Source organism: Antedon bifida, chromosome 5 (genome assembly GCF_963402885.1).
Source record: "Antedon bifida chromosome 5, ecAntBifi1.1, whole genome shotgun sequence".
NCBI classification, from domain to species: domain Eukaryota; kingdom Metazoa; phylum Echinodermata; class Crinoidea; order Comatulida; family Antedonidae; genus Antedon; species Antedon bifida.
In genome coordinates this window covers 11,937,978-11,962,435 of record NC_136230.1, presented here as the reverse complement: position 1 = coordinate 11,962,435, position 24,458 = coordinate 11,937,978, and the positions used below count along the sequence as shown (strand labels likewise).

The 24,458-nt window shown below is 34.9% G+C and overlaps 1 pseudogene; it reads right to left on the bottom strand.

Annotated features, from left to right (window-relative positions):
- Window positions 1-21,924: 21,924 nt before the first annotated feature.
- Window positions 21,925-22,860, bottom strand: LOC144843328 (uncharacterized; annotated as a pseudogene).
- Window positions 22,861-24,458: the final 1,598 nt, after the last annotated feature.

Genomic DNA, 24,458 nt, shown 5'->3' with positions numbered 1-24,458 from the left:
ATTATTTGTCCATTGGTAAACACATTTTTATGTATTATTATTCTGAAAATAATTGAACTGTAAACATAATTCTTTTGAGTATTTGTTTATTTACATATCATTCCATCAGATCAACTATTTTTTATTTCCATTACATCCAACCAAACATGTAAAAAATGTAGTTAAAATATCGTACTATCTAGCGCGTACGACCATACGCGGTAGATTGTTTACTAAAAAATCATCGAAATTAGACTATTCAACCTTGTTTTTGTAGTTGAGCCTCTCATGACCTGGGATTTGTTTGTCTTCCTATGCCAAGATAATATAGTTCTACAAGTTGAAGCCATGTGCTTTTTTCTCTGAGAAATATTTATTATAAGTGCCAAAAAAAATGTTTTTTTCTCGATATGAAGCCTTTATTATTCAAATCTTTTAAAGAAAAATCACACATACCATAAAGAAGGTTCATTTATTTCATTTTTGAAACAATATTTGTGAAAATTACGTGAGGCTCAACTACAAAACCACCATTTTGTGATATGATGTCATCGTAAGCCAATCAAAGCTGAGCTTTCCCGCGATCGGCAGAGCTCACGGTTGAATGATTTTGGATTCTGGCTATTTGATTGGTGGACGCGAATCACCCACAGCGGAATGTTTTCTCTCGTGTGTACCAAGAAGTCACGTGATCTCTCTGTACTGAACGGTACTACACAAATTTAGAGCAATGAATTTGTACGAATTCCGTTAAATAAACAACTCTATATATTTTATAAACATTTAATAACATATTTTATTGATATTTCCAATGTTGATATATAAAAGAAATTACTATAAAACGTAATTATATGTAATTATTTTAGCGAAAAATGGCGCAATTTGTTTACAACGTTCGTGGCTAAAAACGATCATTTTCGGCAATGTTTTAGACCCTATATTTCGAAAACTACAAGTCAGATTTTCGTAATTCTTTCTTTATTGGAATATTGAAACAAAATACCAACAGATAATGTTTAAATTGGTTGAAAAATAACAACTTTTAATTTTGCATCGTTATACCCTGCTAATAAGTGTCATTTCCGGCGAACTAGAAAGGTGCCATTTATCATGGATTTTGCGTGCGAGAGTGCCATTTCCGGCCATCTAAGTGTGTCCTGTAACAAAATTCGCTTCGCCACAACCCCCACCATGGGGGGGGGGGGGGGGGGGGGGTGGCTGTGGCTCAAATACTCAATATCTGATGTGCCCTTTTTATCGGCGGACCCCCCTCTCAAAAATGTCTGGATCCGCCCCAGAACGTATTACGTATTAAAACGAAGTGATTTTAAATGTCATTCAATACATAATTAAGATCTATATAACTGCTATTACATTTTAATCATAACGTCAATCGCTTTCATCAATGTGAAAAAACGCTGTATAAGCAAATATTATCATATTATGAGCACATCAGGCATATAAATCCTTAATTCTAAACCACTCGATGAAATTTAATTAATTACTTTTAAACGATAAGATCAGGAAATCTGTGAGAATGAGAAAAAGTCGCCCCAACTGAGATTCGAACTCGGACCTTCTGCTTGATATTCAAATGTCCTAACCGTTAGACCACTGGGGCTTTCATAATTTAGTTCAAACCCGATTGGATAGCGACTCTTTAACATTCTTGGCGTGGCACGGCGGAACAGCACGAGTCCCTCAATTGTACGCAGGCGCACCAGAGATCAAATTGATAGGCCCATATAGGATCATCCATCAGTATTTTTTATTCACGAAGCGGGATCTCCGGATAGATACTTTTATTTATATAAACACATTAGGCATAGAACATTAATTCTAAACCGGCCTGTGATATACTGAAATGTAATTCATTTTAAACGATAAAGATCAGGAAATCAATGAGAATGAGAAAAGGTCACCCCAAACGAGACTCGAACCCGGAACCTTCTGGCCTATTACAACAAAACATGCCATTTTCGTTTTTCATTTTTGTTGCGTTGTTCCGCCAGTCATCGGACCCCGCCGACGTGCAATGTGTTTTAAAAATAACAAGTAGGTGTTTTCCGGGTTTTAATGTGATTCGCTCGGATCGTCGGCTTTTGTAACTGATTTTAAATCCCATTTCTCTCTTTAAATTATATAGAAAAAATATATTACTATAGGATACTAAAATAAGCTCTTTCACTGTGTATTAATTACATAAACATATAATACCACCAAAATGACGAGTGAGAATCAATAATATCATAAGGCATTTAATGAAAATACAGACCGTCTTAAAATTACGTGTCATGTTTCGAGAAATATATTCTCATGATAATTATTGACTCATTTAAACGCAACTGTGTAGTAGGTATACAAGTACTCTAGGCTTTGATTACAGTTCTGATGATGAGAATATATTTATCGAAACATGTCAAGTAATTTTAAGACGGTCTGCATTTTAATTAAATGCCTTATTGATTCTCATTTCTGAGGGAACAAAATTATTAGGCCTACTAATTTTGTAAAATTTATTTTATCAAACTAATTTCTAGTAACATATATATTTAATATTACAGTAAAACGTCTAATTCACAAACTCATTTTCATTGCGGTTCACGCGTCGATATCTGTGCTGTATCAAACATTTACAGGAATCAAAATGTGAATCAAGTTACTTACTAGTGATAGGACGCACTTGTCTGGCGGTGTCCCTTTATAAGAAACATTTATACAGTAACTCTATAGATAGTTGGCTCAGCTCACGTGTCGACATCCGGAGGCCATGCTATACATATCCAGGGACCAAAATGCATAGTTACGAGAGGCGTATGCTCCCTTTGTAAGAAACGGCAATTCATTCGCAACTATACCATTTACAAGTCTACCCACTCGGCCTGTTTCTGCTGAGCAGGAATATTCGGTTATTAACCGATTATTTTTTTAATCGATTATTTTTGGGCAGCAGAAACGGCGCAAAATGAAATAACCGATTAAAAACTCCATTGCGTGTTTTAACCGATTATTTCTTGTTCTAACCGATTATTACGGAGCAGTTTTGAGCTGCAATACAAATAGCGATTATTGACCACACTCTGACCTCTAGAGTAGGCAACCCTCACTCACAAAGCATGCTGTTTATTTGCGCAATCGACGATGATCAGCAAAACAACGATGTGGACCGAAGAGATAACATTTTGATTGTTATTATTTTGTGGAGGAGGGGGGGTTGGGGGGGGGGGGGCGGAAGAATTATACCGAGAGACTCCAGGATTCTACGTTACAAGTACACCATTACATCCATCCCAGTCCAGGCTAACGATGTTTTGCATGTCCTTTTTTAGGCCTGTTGTTTTCGGTAGAAATTATATAGCCCAGCTAGGCCCTAGAGTAGAAGAACCAACGGCGAAACGAACTTTCTCGCCGACGTGCCCTTATTAATACGTCATTGTTCTGTTGTATGTGGTACGGTAATAGGCCTAGACGTTTATTTTACAAATAATATAGCTTTACGTCAGAGTTCAATTTTTAATCTTACATGTGAGAGTTTTAGGCAGCGATAGGATGTAAACAAACCAACTCTCATCGGCCTTCCATAATTTGAACTGCGTTGTGGGTATGGATTACGTATTTTTTTAAAAGCGATTACCGTTACCAACGTCGGAGAAAATATTCAGTTGCAACGCGGTTAATTCTGTGGTTTGTGGTACTTAGGAAAAATCGATTATTTTTAATTTTTCAGCAGTAACAGACCCACTGTCACTTTCATTAGGTTGTTTACTACTCAAACGCCTAGAACGTAGCATGTACCAATATCGCGCACGCTGGCACATCATATACAACAAGTTATAAAGGGTCACGATTACCGATTAAAAAAAAATTAGAATAATAAAATTAATACCTCTTGGCCCGTAGCACAGTGGGCCAGAATCAATTCAAAGTGTGTCAAAAGTCCAAAGATGGTAAATGTGGCAATCCAAACTTTTTAATATTGTATTAGGAAGAAGATAGGCCTATCTTAAATTATATAAATCCACTAATAATTTTAGGCCTATATTTGGTAAATTTCACTTAAAAAGAGTAAAAACAACAGTTTTGGTAAATTTGTGAATCTAAACTATTTTAATGGTTTTATTTAAAAAATACGATTTTTTTGTATTTGGTGCATTTTGTGACCTTTAACCCCAAAATAAAGCAATAATTAAAATTTGTACTGCCTAATATGATTAATAACAGAAAAAAATATCATGCAGTATCAAATTCATTGCTTTTTTTTAGAAAAAAATAACAGCGAATTTATCAAAACTGTTGTTTTTTTGCTCTTTTTAAGTGAAATTTTATGGTTTCTCACAGTTTCCATGGTTACAAGAAAGTATTAAAATTACATAAACATAAAATTATTAGTGGATTTATATAATTCAAGATATCTTTTCCTAACACAATATTAACAAGTTTGGATTGTCACATTTACCATTTTGGACGTTTGGCACAATTTTGATTCTTGCCCACTGTGCGTGGGTACATCATACGTTCGCGGTTCGTATAATGTTCTATGATAAAATTTAGCCGATAAATATAGACATATATATACTTTAAATAAAAAAAATTTAAAATTTAAAGCATTTATTTAAACACAGTCACGCATACCATCGGACCTCGTGCAATGTATTTTTCCCACAGTACCATACAAAGTGACAAAAGTTTCCTCTTCTAAATCTGATTAAAACGGCCTCAAATAACGCTAGAACGTTGCTTCCGAGGGATTCACCCATACTGGGGCGCGGTCCCCTGGCCATCAGCCAAGTGATGCTCGCTTCGCTCGCATATCCCCCTGTCGCGAATATCCTGGCGCAACAACTAGTTTTAAACGGGATTATAAAAAACCCAGGGCATCTTTTGTGATGAATTGGGGTTACCACCCCAGTGTTCTGGTTCAAATTTAGCCCCTGTTGTTATTAAGAACCAAGAATAAAGTTGACAATGCAGTTTATTCTAATGGTAGCAGAATATTACATACAGAGAGACATCTGGGAATTTGGTTTCCCGATTGTTGACTTTATTAATATAATTATTACTTCACATGAATATACAACCCCAATTGGTAAACAAAGTAATGTTGAATCAAAACATTAACCGTGCTTGCAACATTTCTTTTTTGGTATAAAATATATGAGCAATAATATGGCGCACATGACACATGATATCAAAGATTTATAGTGAAATGATATTGTATCTGTAAAAGTTTTCATGGCAAGTTCTCTGTACAAGCGAGACTTGGACTTTAATTAACTGAGTACTGACAGTTGGTGGCCGTTTAAATCAATTATTGTTAATAATTCAGCCCACTAAAAAGAACGGATTGTCATTCGCATGTGGTCAACTGTTGCTGATTTCGTAATCGTGTGATCATAGTGAAAATTAACACGTATCTGAGTGAAATGTGGCCTTACTGAATAAACGGAACAGAATAGAATATTAACCTTTACTTATTGGTTATTCGCTCTTAATATTGTATGACACAGAATAGACACACTATACTCATTTTTTTTCGGGTCATAGAGTATGTGTATTTCATTTTAGTTACAGTGTGAGCGTTAACGAGGATAACTCACGGTGAAGTGCAAGCCCATAGCAAGAGGGGTTCGTAGGTTCGCTATTTTCTGAAGAAAATTGTATTTATAATGGGCTTCCTTATGACATCAAGGCTAGGCCTAGATATCTTTTTTTCAGTTGCTTACGCTTGCATTTGCTACTACAGTATGCGACAAAAATGAACGTCTTTGGGCTTGATGAGTTTAAATTTAGTTTAATTTAGCAATGTAGCGCATTCTTTGGAAAACTATACATTCAGTGTTGGTTATGTAGCAGGTCACTCACTCTCCTGGAATTCATGTGGTTGACTATACTTAACTAAAGTAGACTATAGACCTGGGCTGTTGTAACCACTGAGGTATCAACTCCTATTAATTGCCTTATTTTATGGAATTGAAGTGGCCGATTACGGGAGGTTCTGCCGATAGAGGGCCAAAATCACGTATATGATGACTATGCACGATATTTTTCGGCTTTCTGAACGCAACTAGCCTCTATATTCTCCATTTAATTTATAATCAGATGGTTTAGTATTATTTATGATTTTCAGAAAAGTCGGTTGGTCAAAATCTGTGTAGTTTTCTCATCTCATCTAAAAAAAACAGGAATATTTTTAAAACCGCTTCGAAATAAAGCTAATAGGCCTATATAAAGCACAATATAAGTATCAACATTGCATTTTTAGTCGCGTGCAAAACGCGACTCTACAGCTCACTATGTTGGTCGGTCGGTTGGTCGGTCGGTAAACACTAACTAAAATTTGTGCACGCGAATGCAGCCATGTATATGGTCTTGTCAAAAGACAATACGATTTTTGGGTGGCCGCTTACAGGGAGGTAATTTACCAAACAAACAATCTAATGTGTTGTAACCAAATTTGCCGCAGCCGCTCACGTGAGATGGCTGCTTACAGGAGGTCCACTAATTAGATGAAGAACAATCGGGATTTTGAAAGTACGGCCGTTAAGGGAGGAGGCCGCTCACGGAGCTTCAACTGTAATACTATAATACTAAAACTCAGAATTTTAAATCATCGTATATGGTAAGGTTAAGGTGACTAATTAACATACAATGTTTCAATATATAATTAATGTGAAGTTACACCAACCACTTAGTGTGGTCTAAAAAAACAACAATTCTCGAAAACATAATTGTAGCTTTTTGTAAATACATATTCATTTAGATGTTTTATTTGCACTCACGTACAGCTAATTCAAATGTATATTTTAATTAAGTAGTGTTTTTGCAAAGGTCTATGTTTTATAATAAACAATATATTTTTAAGCCACGGTGTTGCCCTGTAATACTAAGAGACATTTTTCTGTACCCAAACTATATAGGCCTAATATTGACCTTTAGAGAACACATGGCATTACAATAAATACAACAATACACCGTATTTAAGAACGAAATCCAACTAACCCGAGAAAAATCTAAGTTGAACTCTGTTAGAAGGAACATGTTTATTGTTTATCATGTCTTGTCAACAATTAAAATGTACTACATTATATGATTACGTACGTTTTTTAAGACTTCACATGCTTTTTCGTGTCAAATAAAACGGTCTCAATTACAAATGTCACCTACTATTATGTGCACAAAAATACACTATTTTGGTTTGCAGTACATCATGTGTTTACCAATACACTAATATGTTTACATTTTCAACTCATTACAGTATAGTTTCTATCAAAGCAGGTGAAACACTCGAAATAATTATAACACACAAATGTAAATCACCTACAATATGAAATACCCACTCTGGAATTGACATTGTAAATAAAGCACTAGAGATCTTAAATGGCACGACAATAAGTATTATTACTAAGGCTATCAAAAAGGCCCATGCTAAACGTTTTTACTTTTTGCATATTTTGAAGTTACTCCTCCCATTACGCCTACGTTTTTTTATATAAATCGGTCATTTAAAGTATTCTCACTTTTTTTCATTGTTGAATGGTTTACCGGGACCACATGTAAGGATAAGTTGGAACTCAAATGTATGGTTAATTATGCTTCACGTATACTTAGAATTGAGCAGATCTCAATTTGATTGATTAGAGGTCACTCTACTAAGAAAACACATTTGATTTTGCAAGACCCAACCCATCTCATATGCACTATTTTTGAAGTTCAATGAAGCGGTCCATCACCCCTCGTACAAATAGATTCCGTAATAGTTTTTACCATTTAGAGCACTGAATGTTAGGGAATGTCTTTTTCAATGGTGATTTTTCTGTTTTTGCATTGTATTGTGATGTAGCCTACAGAGCAACACTATTTTATGAAAATGGTACACTAAATAGATATGATCGAAGTATCCATAGAGTTGATTATAGTTGGTTTGCCGCGTGAATTCACATAGGTATTTGTTGTTGTTGTCTACATACACCCAAATGCAAATAAGGCGATTGTAAACAAAGAGCTAAGACGCAGGTTAAACGATCTCGTAAGTAAATCACCGGATTCCATTAAACTCGTACTGGGTGATTTTAACAAATACCGCTTTCGCTATCCGGGTTATGTGCAATATATTACCAAACCAACTAGAGGCACTACGAACTTAGACAAATGTTTCAGAAACATTAAGTGTGAATATAATGTGAAATCGCGAGCGCCACTAGGAGCATCTGATCATAATACAATGTGTATGCTGCCGAAATACAGACAGCGTTTTAAAAGCAATTCAAGCCAATCACAATTGAATACCGCGCCTGGACGGAAGATGCAGTGGATACATTACGCAGTTGCTTCGAATGTACGGACTGGTCGGTGTTAATAATATCGACACTAATGCTACGTCTGCTGTAAATGAGTACATTCAATATTGTGTTGGAAATGTGATCCCGATCAAATACAAGAAAGTGTACACAAATAACAAACCATGGATGTCGAGAAACATAAGACTGCTATTAAGAGCCATTGTCTGTAAGAATCAAAGAAATATCAAAAATAGTGGCAGACTCAAAAAAATGGATTTCTTTAAAATTTTGCACATGGCTATATATGTGTTGAGAGAAATCAAATATGAAGTATTTTTTATTTCACACATATTTCCATGGCAACGGCCAAATTTGTATTTTTGACAAATTTTGTCCTTTTTTAAGGTTTTTTAAAATGGATATTGGTACTACTTTGATGAACGATATTTTTGTTTTGTTCATTTAATTACAAATAATAATTAGTGTATGCATAATAACAATGCATTGTGTACCTGTTTCATAATTTTTTTTATATTTTTGATTTTATACTTTGGGAGATACCATTTATTTAAAAAGGGGTGTTTTTCACTTTTTTTAAATTGTTAAATGCAACTAAACTTTACTTCACCATAACGCCCAAAGTGGTGTATTTTTTTAGCTGATTTATTAGAAATAGGTTGTTCTAAGGTTTAATAATTGATTTCTAAAATAAAATACTGGGGTAAATTAAAAATCTACAAGCAGTGTTGCGAGAAACATAGGCATTTTTATAAAAAAAAAACATGGTATATTAGTAAAAACATTTTATTTTCTTTGATTATCTGATTTGAAACTCTTTGGTCAGAAAAATTCTTAATGTTTTATATAGTTCTAGTTGTGTTGTAAGAAAAAAAAAACAATAATTTTAATTATAGATTCTGTAATTCCCAGTTTTAATGTCATTTTATAGGTTATATCCTCTGAAAATTTGAATAAATTATCAGAATTTTAATCTTTGCAACAGATTACTCCTCTCTTATTTTGAAGCTCCTCTTTCATTTTTTTACTTCTTTTATTTGCTAACCTAAGCAGATCCCACATGCCCATCCACCACCACTTTCGACTACCACCACCCCCACCCCCCGACAATAACCACAAAAAGATAAACTGCAACACTTTGGTCGATCATCCACTATAGAGTGTCAAATGCATGCATTCAAGCACCACCCATACTGCCGCTACCATCGCCCAACCAATAGACGGATTCAAACTCCTCCATCCCACCCCCTCCCCCTTTCTCAAAGCCCCCACCCACCCCAAGTTAAAAATTGCAATGCAAAAGATAGGACAAAATTGAACCAATCAAAAGTCAATGATATACTCAGGTATGTTAATGCTACATAACAAATATTGAAGCCCTGATGTGAGATTTCATTTCATTTAAGGTCAGGTCAGGTCACACTTTATATTAAATATTGGTTTTAAATTCTATATTTTTTTTACTGTGATGGTTGGATTCAGTATTAATTATTAATTAATAATTATCTGATAATTATTTAATTTCTCTTAGTTATGCATAGCAACAGTTACTATGGTAACTAAAATTGAGATATTCTTTAGATTTTTCATACTTATCTTATACAAATGTTAATGTGTAGATTATTACTAATTAGCAGGCATGCCTTATTTGCATTTTCAAATTACCGTTTCACAAGGTCATATTCGTAAGGACTTTCTTCTGTGATTATTTTTATTCATGAAAACCCCATATTATTTTATTTACAGCGGGCACCTCCCTTAACGGACGCAATTTGAAAAGCCTGTTTGTTCTGATGAAATGAAATTTTTTGTTTGATTTAAAATGACCTCCCGTAAGCGGCCACCCGAAAAATGTGATACTTATTGCATGGACCTATGAATTAGAGGTCCATGTTTATTGTATTTCTTATTTTATTTAAAAAAAAAAATTATCCTTAGTTACGTAAACAGGTTTAAGATAACACTAAAGGTCAATTTTTTACCTTTATTCAGATTTGTCAAGACTTTCTTTCTGAGATTATTAGGATTCAGTATTTAAAGTAAATTTGGCAAAAAGAAGAAATGTAAAACTATGTAGAAAAAATGTTTTGTATTTATGAAAAACCCCTTATTTTTAAAATATTTTCGCATAGAAACAGTTACTATGGTAAAATGTTGACCTCATTTGACCTCAAAATGAATGAATTTACAAGGTCAAGTTTGTCATCACTTTAAGATTATTAGAATGCAGTAGAAGTAAAATTGAGAAAAATTACAAATGCAATAAATTCTTTGTATTCTTAAAAACGCCGTTTTTTACGTTTTTAAACAAATTACTTTCCTTAGTTACACATAGAAATGGTTGCTAAGGTAACACTATAGGTAAAAAATGAAAATTGTTGAGAATTTTTTATGAACTATCTTGTAAATTTTGATCAAACATTAATAGTTGTAGTAAAGTGGGGACCTGTCCTGTTTTGCATTCTGACCCCTTTTGACCTCAAATGACCTATTTACAAGGTCAGATTTATTGGGAGGTCTTTCTGTATCTCTTTATACAAAATAGATGTAAAAATTTATAAAACCATTGACGCAATTATTTCAAAGTTTAACATTATTTTCCATCAACTAAATATTTCAATGCAAAATACTGTTTTTCTGGCAATTAATTGAAATAAACCTGGCAACACATTCTCCTATTTTATCTAAACTATTCGTATGACTCTAGTAGCATTATGACAAGCCACATATACATTTTATTATTGTATTAGCCATATTTAAATTGTGTTTCATGTGTTTTGTTTGTTGATATTTTGTTTGTATTTTTTTGTATTTTTCGTATTTTCCTGGCAACACAAAACCTATGTACGAAATTTACCCCAGTGTTTTCTTTGTGATTATTGTTGACAAACCTATTGACTATCAAATTACAAAAGTTCATTGATATAAAAACACCACTTTGGAAGTTATAGGTACGTTTATGAGGTATACTTTTATAAAAAAAATATTTTTTAAAAACACCCCTTTTTAAAATAATGGTATCAACCAAACTCCATTTTGTAAATTTTTTTTTTCTACATTAAATGGAACTCAATACATGTTGTTTACACTGCTATAAACAAAAACTGTATACTGTAAGTATTTTTGGTTAAAATAAGTATACAAGTTTGTACTTTTTTACTATAGAAAATCTGTGAAAAATGGCAAAAACATCAAAATTTGGATAATTGACCGTTGTCATGGCAACGGAAGCTAAAAATTAAAATAATGTTGTAGATATGCTTTTTATTGAAATGTCTATTCATGGTAAAAATTTGAGCAAAATCCATTTTTTTACATCTGCCACCAAATCTTTGATTTTTACAGACAATGGCTCTTAATTGAGAAAAAACGGGCATTTGCAGATAACAAAAGCAGTCTTGTAAAACTGAAACAAAAAGAAATCAACAAGTTAATCAAATCCGGAAAAGCTGAATATGGTAGAACTCTTGAAAATAAATTGAAGAACTATAGATTAAGATAAATAGATTTGCAAAATGGTGTGGCGATAATTACTTAGAGCTTAATATTAAGAAAACTAAAGAATTATTTATTGATCTCAGAATTAAAAAACCTCAAATAAACCACTTATAATCGAAGGAGCAGTTGTTGAAATATTGACAAATATAAATATTTAGGAACCATGATTGATGAGAAACTTACCTGGACAGACCAGGCTGCAACAACTGTTCGTAAAGCTAATCAACGTTTGTATTTCATTAGGAAACTCAAAAACTTTAGGGTAAATGAAGAAATATTTGTACTCTTCTACAAAGCCGTTATACAAAGTGTTTTAATGTTTAACTTAACTTGCTACTATGGTAACACGTATGAATACAATAAAAATCAATTTGAACACATAGCTAAGAAATGCATAAATGGAGATAATAATCTGCCTAGTGTTATGGAAATCGAATGGAACAGAAAAGAATTGCAATTATGAACGATGATACTCATCCACTCTGTACATCCTTCGTGTTTAATCGTACTGGGTGTAGACTAGAGTAATATCAAGGTTACGGACAGCACGGTACCGACTGTCATTTGTCCCACAATGTATATTTAAATATAAAGACTACAAACACAAATAATTGTATTTTCAAACACATGGGAACACCTGATAGCATTTAACCTTATCTGTACATATTTTACAGTTCTGTGTATTTTACTTTGTGTTTTAACAGTTTGCTGATTTTATTCTATTTTTATATTATTAAGTTGCCATGAGAAAAATCAATTTCAAATTTTTCGTTGATGAACTATTTGACATTAAAGTTTTCTTGTATCTTGTTTAAATGTTATGCATACCACGGGAGCAGCGTAGTGCACATGTGGAACAACGTGAACTCGACGAACTATTTGCGTACCACCTGCAAGCGGGTTAAAGGAAGAAAACGAGGCCAACGTGGTGGTACTAAGCGTAGCATACGTGTTGTTTCTTCGTGCTTATGGACATATCGCTAATTTTCGTGATGCCAACTCCATGATACGTAGGCCTAATGCCAATTTAATATATGTAAACACGATCTCTCAAGCATCTGGCGGATTTGGGTAAGAACACTTTTCATTTCGCTCCCAAAACCGTTGGTGGTCTACTTGTTTTTAGTCGCGTGCAACGCGACTTTACAGCTCACTATGTCGGTCGGTTGGTCGGTCGGTCGGTCGGTTGGTCGGTCGGTCGGTTGGTAAACACTAACTTGTATATGGCCTTTTCTTGATATCAGTCTAGCTAAGTCAATTTTTCGATGTGGTTATGTTTTTCACGGTGCGCAATCAAAAATTACGCGGTCTACGCACGATTTAACGAAATCACGTTTGTAATCATATCTTCACAAGCATGAATCACAATTAAATAAAATGTTTTCATCATTTTTTATCATATGGCAATACATCTACGTGCGTAGCGCATATAACGCATGCGTACGCGCGCTTAACATTTTCAAAATTGTCTAATTTATTTTCGATGAAATTAGAATACGTTTCAGTCAATTTTAAGCGTTTAAAAAATTGTAATAAGTGCGTAGATTTTTGCACGCGCACTGCACGTTAATACGCAATCTTTTTGCCCGATTTCTGTTTTACAACCTTTCTTTAATGTCATCATATTTGATTCACTTTACAATTCGAAATTTCGTTATACGAACACTTCAAAAGTGACAGTCTACGCACGTGTAAATTAAAAAATTATAAGCATCTGCTTCAAAAATTTTCCCCTTTTCTTTGTTAAATCAATTTTGTAATTATAAATGTTAATTTATTTACTTTATTTACAAAGAAAATAAAAGAAGTTGTCATTGTCATTGTCATAAATGCTTTTAAACATTTTCAACAGGCATGTTCAGCAATTTCAGTCGGTTGGTCGGTTGGTTGGTCGGTAAAGACTAACTTGAGCCCGCGACTGCAGCCATGTATATGGCCTTGTTTTACTTACAAACACTCGTTCCGTACTCAACAAAATTGACGAATTAGAAACCGTCATTAAGAATAACTGTATATGCCCTGTTGAAATAGCTGTTGTAACAGAAACATGGCAGTCGAATTCAATCTCGACAGATTTCTTATTAATTGATGGCTTTAATGTTTTCACTAAATTAAGAGAGGAAAAAACTGGTGGCGGAGTTGCCGTCTACGTAACGGACAATATCCCTGTATGCAACGCCGATTAAAGATGTTATTATTCTCAATGTTCTTGAATGTTTGTGGCTGTATGTTCATCCTTACCGACTCCCACGCAAGGTGTCTGCGATCGCTGTCTGTGCTGTTTATATACCTCCAAAATCTGAACATCAGCAAGTGCTAGTTGACCACATAATTGTTAATGTTGATCAGTTAAAGACAATATACCCGGAAATTGGTTTCGTCATACTGGGCGATTTTAACAGAGTTGATATCAACCCCATTTTGTGCTCACTCTATGAAACAAGTGACACCTACACGTGAACTTGCTATTTTTGACATTATTGTTACTAACATTAATAACGTTTATTGTAAACCAGTTGTTGGTGCACCAATTTGTAATAGTGACCATAATACTGTTTTTTGGGCCCCGAGCGGCCTTAAATTAAATGGTAGTATTAGGAAAAGTATTTTAGACCTATGCCTAAGCATCGTATGTTTGAATTTGGGAGGTGGATAACTGGCCAATCTTGGGTTGAAGTCCTAGAAGCTAATTCACCCCAAGCTAAGGCTGATTTATTTTATCGTACAGTCAATAGCGCTATTAACACTCACTTTCCACTAAAAACTTCTAAAATGCATACTAATGACAAACCTTGGATGACCCAGAAATTAAGATTCTCATTAAAAAGCGCCAAGTAGCCTTTTGCCAAAATAAAACGTACCTGTGGCGCTTCCTTAGAAACAAAATCATTTTCTCTATCAAATCAGCAAAAAATCCTTTTATCAAGACCGCCTTTCAAATTTAAAAAAGAATGATCCATCCAATTGGCATAAAGGAATCCAAATTATGAGCAATACATTACAATCCCATCCCAACATTCCAGTCCCCGGAGTCCCCCAAAGTTAATGCAATCTATCAGAATTTTGCCTCAATCTCACATAATAGCCGCCCGATTGAACGCCATAAGCTACCAGCCTACCTTCCAACCTTACATCTCCCCCCTCCCCCAGATTCAAATCTGGGAAATGTTCACAGCCTTATTATTTAACGCCAGAAAAGCCCCATGACCCAATGAACTTCCTGGAAAATTGATTAAAGAATTTGCATGCGAATTTAGTATCCCTGTTACTAGTATTACTAATGCATCCCTTGCCCAAGGTTCCATTCCTCAAATGTGGAAAGACGCCACTATTACCCCTATCCCTAAATTTAAACCTGCTATTGTTTCAAATCTTCGCCCTATATCCCTCACGTCGATTCTAGCAAAAGTATGTGAGGAGTTTGTTTGTAAATGGTTCGGTAACGATATCTCCGACGCCAAAGAGTTCGTTACCATTCCGAACTCTCTGAATGGGTAACGCTCTCTTGTGGCGTCCCTCATGGTACTAAGTTTGGACCAATTATTTTTAACGTTATAATTAACGATGCTGCCGTAAACGCCCAATCATCTAAATTTAAGTATGTTGACGATATTAGCCTTGTTGAGGTCCGTCGTGCTAGCGATCCCACTTTTGTTGATTCTGACGTTTGTGATCTAGATAACTGGGCTATAGACCGGCAGCCCAGAGACATTTGGTTAGATGAGCTAGGTACCAATATCTGACTATTTAAGTGTGTTGGGGGTCACTTGAAGTCAATGAAAATGGGAGTCTGCCGGGTACCCCCTGCTGCGTCTAGACCGGGGGGACCCCGAAACGTGCTAAAAAATCGGCCCAGGTTAGATGAGAGAGATACCACCTAATTTTACCACTATGGGATGCCCATTGGCATCCTTATACCAGTATCACAAACGACAGACTTTTTCTCTGCTGCAAAAGGCCCGCCAGACCCCCCGAGAGAGGGCCTAAAATGGGGTTAGCATAGATGAGTGAGGTACCACTCAAAATTAATGCCAAATGAACAAGTTGTGTTCATACAATACTAAATGGATAACAACAGACTAATTGTCTGCTGCACCGCAAGTGCCAGACACCCTAAAGTTAGACTAGAGACCCCCCTTCCCCCAACTAGCCCAGCTTAGATATTGTAGATACCACCAGCAACCAATGTTATATGATTTAGCACATAGTAAGCAATACCAAATGACCTATTACAGACCATCTGTACACTGCCTTGGCCCTGGCAGACCCCTCTAAAGTTCGACTAGTCACACCATTTACCCCAAGTATGGCCTAGCTTAGATATTGTAGATATCACCAGCACCAGCAGCAAAAACAACACCTAAAACAACATGTTTAATTGAATAAAGTTTAACTTTAATCGAACTAACACAAAACAATTGAAAATATATCACATCAATGACGATAAAATGACCATTACCATTCTAAAGGGAAAATAGTTTAAGAGTTTCACTTAAAACTTATATAAGCCAAATATATATAACAAGTATGGATTCGGGTAAATTTAGCATTCCTTGCCTTTGGATGTCAAAGATACATTCGTCTGTAACTCTTGGACCTATTTTAAGAGAAAGCTTAGTAATCACCTTAATTCAAATTCAGGATTGTATTAATTTAATCTAAAGTGATTTGGTTAATTAATAGTGGGTAATTTTAAATGCTGTATATTATAATCTTAATCCTGTATATATATATATATATTTATATAGATGCGTTTAGGCTGCAAGAGTGTTCAATTGGAATCAAGAGCGAATATATATTTTTATAAAGTAGATGGAACACGGACGTCTATCACAGTGTTTCACGTTAAACGATCTTCAGATAGACTGAACAATACCGTATCTCGATCGAAAAAATATTTTAAAAAAAATTATATATATATATAATTTTTTTTTTATGTAGTTTATTTATGTAGATATGTAGTACTGTATCTATTAAAAAAGGTACTTGAACAAAATTAATATAATCTTTTACAAAAATGCTTGTCAACTCAATGAGATCCAAATTGGCAATTGCCGCAAAGTCCTCACTGAGTTTGACGTTGAAATTCACTCTAGAATCCTGCATCTCTGAGTTTCAAAACAAACAAATACAATGAATTAAACTGCTTATAAACTTAATAAAGTTAAACTGTGACTTGGATCTGTCGTCTGCAGCATGCTTGTTTTTGTAACTGGATACGATGCTTGATTGATAATTCCCTTGCTACATTCAATGATTCGGGGATTTCATGTGCTATACTGTAAATACTTCCTACAATAGGGAGAAACCTACAGTATAACAATGTGTGGTATAATAATCAGTAACTAAACACGAAAGTATACCGCAGTATCACATCGCATTGTTTATACAATGCGTAATCTTTTTCAATTCGATTTACTAATTAATAAGACTTTATTGCATTCAAGAAATACTCTACCTTTAAAGAAAAAAATCAGCTGGACAGCTTTAATTTAGTTGTATAAAACTAAACTTGACTTTCCATACGTGGGCTTACCTTTCTGTAGCATACATGCTAAAATATATCTCGTATATTGTCTTTACACTGTAAAGACCAAATGTATGTCAAGTGTCTATCAACTGTGATGAAATCAAAGTTACACAACAGTCCAGCGCTTCCGATGGCAGGAGATGCCTTGGACATTTATAATTATGTATATAATGTATTAATACAACGAAAACGCTATAAGAAAACAAAATGATCAAACATGAAATAATTCTTAAGAAAAGCAAATAACCGCTTAGAATAAACCACATGAAACACTACATTTGGTATATTTAGCTAACGTGCTTAAAACATGTCTGGGTTACGCATGCATTGTAGATTCAGTACTGTCAGGACAACTATGGCGAGCAGATAATTAATGTTTATCGCGAAATCTTTATTATTGGTCAATGTGCTAAATCCCCAATGTACATGCTAACAACCGTTGCTAACAACCGTTTGTATATAGACTATTATACATCCTATAAATATTCCTCTTCAAATCCCAAAATAAGTAAGATTTTTGTTCTATTTGTTTACGCAGTCAGCAGTTTTTTCTAATTAATTTAGGCAGTTAAAGGAAATTATGCGCCTTCTGAGGAAATTCAAGCTCAGAAGAGAGATAGGAATATTCCATTCATTGTCATCCTTTGAATAAACGAAGAATATCCTAGCGATTCAAATCATATTCTTTCAAATATTTGTTTGCCGATCAACATTACGATTTTTCTCAATAATTTAGTATTTAAAAACAATCATTGTAAACAGAGATACACATGACTAAGCATCCTTATAGTATTGTGTTTATGTGGTAACAAATAAGTACCGTACCACATACATTTACGTAAGTAAGAATATAAATATATTTTGCCAATTATAATTTACTCACAGGCTAAACAAACTCATAAATTAAATTTATAGTTTCCACCTGAAAAAAATAACTTTTTTATTGTATGGCATATTAATGTTACATAATATTTAGTTATTTTGGTCAATAATTTGACCAAAACAAATTATCATTTACATGAAAAACTGTAATAGTTAAAGCAAAAATTAGTCAAATCGACTGACAACCAATGGATATTTGGTTGAATGTAACAGTTTTTTTTTTAAAGTGAAACATGCTTCATTTTCTCACGGAAGTGATTAACTGAAACAACGCTATAAATTGGCATATTATAGTTTTTGGACGATAATACAGGTTTTAACGTTTACTTTAAAGCAGTTAATTTACCTGCCTAGTCTATCCCCAATATTGTATTATGCTCACCTTTCTTAAAATAAAACTATGACAAATGAATTCAAACTTACGTATTGAGTTCTGAGCAAATAATATAGATGCAAAAACATAATTGTTGAAGTTTTTTTTTTATCCTCAATAGCATGGTCGCACCGCACTGTTTTATGGGGCTTATTTCAATAATGTCACTGTTTGCCAGAATTTGATCGATTCTCGTGCAGACGTTAAGGTCCGAGATAACGTAAGTAATAAAGTATATTTTTTTCCTTTTAATAAATCAGTAAATTGTATATATAGATTCTATTTCCGTCAACTAAAGGGTTTATTTATCTTAAAAATAATATAATATTATATAAATAATAAAACATTTTATAACTCGCAAATTCAAAAGGTGCAGTGAAAAATTTAACCTGATTGAAGCAATTTTGTAAACAAAAAAATATATACAATTGTTATAATTGAGATATACATAAAAAGGTGAGATTCGAATGGTAAAACTTGCTGGAACTAAACAAAAAATATTGTTTTTTTAATGTTTTAAATTGAATAAATGAATTAAAAGAACAATGAAAGAGCATGCCAATTGCAAAAATCTATCAATTTCGCACACTCCCTCTTTACAACAATTACGGTATTTGAATCATCGCTGTTACAACGAAAATGTATTCGGTTCCCACTATCATTTTGCAATGTAACCACACACACATGTTAAAACATCAGTTTTAAAACGATTTGTTGGGTTTTAGTCAGTTATTGATATAGGTAGATATTTAGTTAGTTATTGTTTATTAATTAATTTCGTTGATCTGCCTCTGCTGCTCAAATCATCTTGTCGAAAAGTGGTGGATTTAATTTTTGTTTTCATTCGTACGATAATTGAATGTAATTTATAAATGAAAAGGTTTTAAAAAACAAAGAAAGGAATAATTCTTAACTTCCTTGGCATGTGCTCCACAGACTGACTTATCAACAAAATGTAAACCAGGGGTGGCGCCAGGATCTTCCCGACGCGGGGGCTACATTCCCCGACGAGGGGGCTATGCGAGCGAAGCGAGCATCACTAGGCTGGGGGCCAGGGGGCCGCCAAGGGCCCCCGGTGGGGGTCCAGGGGGCGAAGGCCCCGGAAGCAACGCGTTCTAGCGTCATTTGAGGTCTTTTTAATCAGATTTAGGGTAGCCATTTTTTCCATTTTTTATAATGCATAAATAAAATACTGCGTGCAAAAAAACGATGCGCGATGACTGTTTCAATCCATATTTTTCAATTTAAAAAATAAAAGTTCAAAGAAAATTTAGAAAAATAGAGTTGGAGGTCCCGGAAATTGGACTTATTATACTTCAAAACATGAAACAAAATATATAAGTCCCTATCATGGTTGTGACTGAGCTAAGAAATGTTTGAAAAATAGAGATGTTAGGTCCCGGAAAATGTACTTCTTGTTCTATGACCAGCTTTATTGTTGGGGCTGAGCTAAGAAAATGTTTAAAACTAGAGCTGCAGGTCTTCAAAAAAATTGCATTTTATACTTTGGAAACATCAGGCCTAGAGGCTTAAAAAATGCAAGCGTAGACCTTTTTCAGTCGGAAAAATAAGTTTATTCCTCCCAGGTGTATGCGTGCGTACCATCTGGACTTCCGAGTGGTGAGAAATTCATGACATACAGGATATTGAAAATGTAATAACTTAGCTATAATAAGATGTTGGCTAAGCGAAAAGGGCATGTTTTTTTGTTTAGTAATGGATGAAAAATTTATTTTAGGTGCCCCACGGTACAGAAGGTTACTTGTAAATTAAAAAATTGGTGAACATACGAACAATTAACATAATTAGTTTTTGCTGTAGTGTAGCGTACGTCGACGCAGTACACGACGTAACCGTCGGTAAACTTTACACATTTTGGTCCCTGGATGGAACATGATATCACGCGTCTCGACCCAACGTTAACGATTCGTACAAAGGGATACCGCCAGACAAGTGCGTACCTAGCTATTGTTTAGTAGTAAGTTAGATCGCTGGCAATAATGAATGCATATAAAGTGCATAATATCACTCTGACGTACTCTCACGGTCAATGAAACGTTGCGGTTTTCTAGGCACTGAAGCTAGCTACGAAGTGAACGCGAACGCTTTTTACTGTATATTATATTCCCCGACAAAAAGTACCCGTGTTCCCTTCGGTAACCGTCGGTAAACTTTGCCTGGAAAATAACTACAGTACACATTTTGGTCCCTGGATGAAACATGATATCACGCGTCTCGACCCAACGTTGAACGATTCGTACAAAGGGATACCGCCAGACAAGTGCGTACCTAGCTAATGTTTAGTAGTAAGTTAGATCGCTGGCAATAAAGAATGCATAAAAGTGCATATTAGCCCTCTGACGTACTCTCACGGTCAATCGAACGTCGTGGTTTTCTAGGCGCTGAAGCTATATGAAGTGAACGCGAACGTTTTTTACTGTATATTATATTCCCCGACAAAAAGTACCCGTGTTCCCCGACGGGGGGGGCTAGGCTCCCCGACGAGGGGGCTAGAGCCCCCGTAGCCCCCCCCCCCCCGCTGGCGCCACCACTGATGTAAACATTAAATTGCACACTCTCGGTAAGAACATTGCGCAAATATACATTACATTACCTTGGCGTTCGCTACTTTGTAATCGACGCAGTGTGTTGCAATCAATGCGACACTCGGCGAACAGTTTAATAGAGTTGCGGTTAGGTCAACGATACCGTGTTCGAACGTAAAGAAACAGCGAGATAACCAATGAAGTGCTTATATTGTTATGCTTAGACAATACATACACAACACATCTTACTTGGTACCGTGCACTTTACAAATACCTCGTCTATTTTATACCAACCCACAGGTGAAAAATATGCAAGTAAGTATTGTGTACCACAAAAGACTAACGTTACAACATACGCCCACCCCACAAAAATTGACCCCTATCAATGATACAAATCTACATGTCTAGCATTATCCAATTCTAGTATACTTTTTTTTTAACATTTTCCCTTTTTATATCTCAACATACGCATTATTCAATTAGGCCTATATATACTCTGTTTTTAACATTTTCTTTTTTTATATATCACAACATACGCATTATCCAAGATACCATATATACCGTACAGTTTGAGCTAATATATTAATAGTAATTGATTAGGTCGTCATCTGTCATGTACACCACCTAATATTATGATTCATTTACATTAAAATTGCAATTAATTCGGCAATTGTTATCAGTTAATTTATAGACAATAAATATACGCCCCCGACAAAATAATAACCGCATGCTTTAGAGAATTTAACATATCTAAATACAGACTTGCATACATTTGCCTTTTACTTGATACCTTGCCACTACACTATATATCATCAGAATTCAAACTTTACATTTCCCCGTAATCCTTACAAGATTATTCTCTATGTACTCAAAGGCTGTGGAATTCAGATTCTGCACGGATTCCCATTTATTCCGAGAGTGTGGAAAACCTTTCCATTTAATCAGGTATTCCAAACAATTTTGACAATAACGTCCTCTTATAATTGTTTCGATTCCAAACTCTTGCTCACTTTCAGGAATGCCAGGAAAAGTTAAATGGTATTTCTGTACCGTTTTAAATTACGAGTGGCCATCAACGGCCCAACTGAGTCCTCCGGACAGTCCCCGATCTCGATTCAGGCAGCTCACTCATTTGCTCCGGATCCGTATGTAAACTATTATTAGTGGGTCGTGCATATCGATTATATGCAAATTTCATCCGGTTCACATGAACCGGTGCTTTCAGAACTAAGTTCCAAACACAAAAATTAAAAGGCCACACAGATAAGAGCCAGACCAAAATTTCATTAATTTACGCGATAAACCTTTCTGTAACGAAGGTATATACACCCAAATCGAATCGCCCACTTATATGTTACCTCGCGGACGCGTTCGTCATATCGCTCCTTCATTTTTCGCTTGATTCTTAGAAACAGCTCTAAATATCTCCAACTGACTTATTATCACATGCATAATTATGATCTCGTAATGTTTTTTCTGGATAGTGGCATTGTTTTAATAAGGTCACATCGATCGGAAACCCGGCTTCCCTGCCATATTAAAGGTAAAAATGACTATAACCAACAGAGTTTGTAGCCGGAGCTGTACGATAAGCGAACTGTATCGCCGGTAAATATTTATCCCAATCATTATGATATTCATTTACATAATGCGAAATGCACTCTAAGATAACAGCATTGCATCTCTCCTGTATTGAGGGTGATATGCGCTGGTATTTATTTTATTTTTCGCTATCTTGGCTCTCAAATCGTACATGACCAGAATACCACAGGAGACTGGGAATTCAATAGTCGCATCGAATCTGTCAAAAACAAATTTTCGTCAATGAAGAATGTTTTATTAAATCACAATATTCTTCTCCTAACTCGTTTGATTTTTCTACGAGCTTATATTCGAAGTCGATTGACATTCAATTGTCAAAACTGGGTGCACGTGCAACGTCTGCACAATCAAATAAACTTAATTCGAAATGGTGTACGTTTTTACGACGAATGATCCGTAATGATTATCGGCGAAAAAACACTTTAGATGATGAATGTTATAAACTGTATTACACCAACATCGACATTCACAATATATGTAAGACATGTGATTTATCTACATTCCTCAAAACCCAGCAACGAAATTATGCTGCACATCTGATTAGATCCGATAATGATCGGATGACGAAAAAGCTATTCTTCCAAGATGACTAATGGTCGAAGCGTGGAAGAAATAATGAGAATGGAGATAATGTTGGAATGGTCAGACAAGCCTCAACAGAGTTTCCGGACATCCATGTACACACATAACATATTCAAACAGAGCTTTGGCCACCGTAGCTGCTCCCGTCTCTTTCAACGGCACTAGTATGGGCCAACTATATACTGAGAACGTGCGGAAATTCCCTGTCGTGCAACTACCCGCATTTGACTCTTTTTCTGTAAAGTCAAAACACGCGTTAAACAGTTAATGTTGGCTCCATGGTCATGCAAAAATTGAGATCCCAACATTATAACTTCAGACAATTCCCTAGCAACGTTCATAGGAGCAACGAAACTGCTTACGTCATAACATAATATCCGACGCATATTATTCAATGGTTTCTGAATGTAATTGTTTCCTAGTTAACAACTGCGATTCAATACCCCATTTCCAGGATTGACTCTCAAAATGTGCTTTTAACAATCGCGTATTTTAGTTATATAATTCTTATGTTCCTCCTCTATTGTATCTACAAATATTTTCATTTTCAACGCTAAAAATGGCTTTAGGTTATGTATAATCCCGCAATGAAGCATCCCCTGAATATTTCAACACAGACCCACCCATATCATATTTAAATGCCATGTTGCCAATTTCACATTCAAACTTCAAATCTGATAATACAATTATTATATTTAGAACTATCCAATTATAAAAATAAGATAAATAAATAGAAATATTTTATTAACAAAAGATATACAACCACACAACTACTGCCGTTTCCAATCCAACAATCACAGCCGTTGGTTAATTCCGTAAATGTCCAAACCAGCACACGAAAATACCCGCCTCAAACACCAACCAGTTCTGAATTCAACAACCCACCGTTCTGAATCCCAGTACCAACAGTTCTGAATACAAAATCAAACAGTTCTGAATTCCAGCACCAACAGTTCTGAATACAATATCAATCAGTTCTGAATACATATATTCAACGACGTCGAGTCCCCACCAAACTAATCAATCCATCCGGCGAAAACAATCATGGCCAGACCAACAATACCACCTCTCATCACTAGTAAGTATACAGCGTCAACTGTTACTGTAATAACAAACACCATAATGTATTTCAAAATCAGATTCCTAAAATCAATATAAAACACATCTTA